This window comes from Echinops telfairi, unplaced genomic scaffold (genome assembly GCF_000313985.2).
Source record: "Echinops telfairi isolate 266 unplaced genomic scaffold, ASM31398v2 ScPeMD7_7473;HRSCAF=8511, whole genome shotgun sequence".
NCBI lineage: Eukaryota > Metazoa > Chordata > Mammalia > Afrosoricida > Tenrecidae > Echinops > Echinops telfairi.
Window position 1 is genome coordinate 1,215,883 of NW_022111377.1, and position 1,895 is coordinate 1,217,777.

The window sequence follows — 1,895 nt, forward strand, 5'->3', positions numbered from 1 at the left end:
TAGAGTGAAGCCGCGGAAGTCGAAGCGCGAAGTGGCGAGGGTTCACTGTACACACAAATCTGGCCAGACCAGAGCATGTACATGGGTACAGGTAAGAGCTGGAAACACAGGGAACCCAGGACAGATAGCCCCCCTCAAGACCAATAATGAGAGTAGCCATACCAGGAGGGTAAGAGGAAGGTAGGGGGAGAAAGGGAGAACTAATCACAATGATCTACATATAACCCCTTCCCTGAGGATGGACAACAGAAAAGTGGGTAAAGGGAGTCATTGGTCAGTGTAAGACATGAAAAAATAATAATAATTAATAAATTATCAAGGGTTCATGAGGGAGGGAGGGAGGGAGGTGGGGGAGAAAGGGGCGGGGAGGAGGAGCTGATACCAAGGGCTCAAGTAGAAAGAAAATGTTTTGAGAATGATGATGGCAACAAATGTACAAATGTACTTGATACATGGATGTATGTATGGATTGTGTTAAGAGCTGTATGAGCCCCCAACAAAATGATTTTTTTTAAAGTTCTCATTCTTATAGTACCTCTCACTGTAAACATATGCATGGACATTTTATATATTTCTAAGTCATGAATTATATATTTCTAAATCCAGATGAGTTCATCAGTATTGTGAAAGCCTTCTTTTGTTTTTAAATCTCAAAGTTTTTATTTAAAATGGTTGACTTTTAAAATAAATAAGATGGATGATCTAACATTCAATTAAATCCATGTATATATTTAAGACCAAACCAAAGATAAGAATGGTCACTCTTACAGCAACTAGTAGAGAGCTCTTAGACAGCCTCCAAACCTCAAAATCAACCCGCTTTGGGGGTCACCACTGAACTAAACTATTAATAGACCTATACAGTGAACAATAACACCACATGCAATCAACAAAAATAACAGTAGTAACAGGAACAGAGTATGTTCCTTTGAGGAACATAGTCCTCAAAACAATCAACCATAGGAGTCCAAAGAGCAGTAAGTGCTAGAAAACAAAAGTTCAGAGGGCAGGAAAGCAGAATGCATGCAAATGGAGCAGCTAGCTGCAGAGGCAGTGGGACAGGGCTGTTATATTGAAGGGATGGCTGTGTATAAATGGTTGACTGGAGAGGAATGTGCTCTGAAAACTTTCACCTAGTCACAGTAAGCTGCTAGAGAGAAAGAAAAGAACCCATTAAGGTCACACCAAAGCAATGGACAAAGGCAGAGGTCAAATAAATTCATCAATATTACACTGCCTCATCAAGGAACTTTTAAAATTTCTACCCAGCAGAATTTGTAAACTCCTTTGAGCTAGTGATTGCTATGGATTCCTCATTCTTTCTTTTTACACATGGGGTTTTTCTTTGCATGTGGACTGTGTTCATATGGAGTGGATGGCAGTTCATACAATGTCAGACCAGCAGCACACACAGCCAGACTTGACGGACAGGACTGCACATGCCCCAGAGACAATGAATTTGGAGTTGGGTTCAAAGACTTTGGGGTTCTCCCCCCTTATGGAGAAGGTAAATACATTCTATGTGTAGAAAGAAAAGCTTAGGATACTTGAAGGGGGAAAAGATGGAATGCTGTGATTACTAGTTGTTGTCCAATATCAATTCTCTTCTCTATTTTAAAAGAAGTTTTAGCTGATACATGGTCACTCTGAATAAAGACTCCTCTTGGCAGCCTCCCCTTGAGATGTGGGACTGCGTTCTGGCCAATAGGATGCTCATGGAAATGATATCTGCAATTTTCTTTGCCCCTTCCCCCATTCAGCCTAGCAGGAAATAAAGATCTACAAGAAGTTATTTAGAAATACTGTGATACACTGAAAAAAGAAAAGAAATCACAGCTCTATATGCACTAGTAATAGTGAAGAAAGTGACAAAATGGCCTACTGGTCTTTTATTC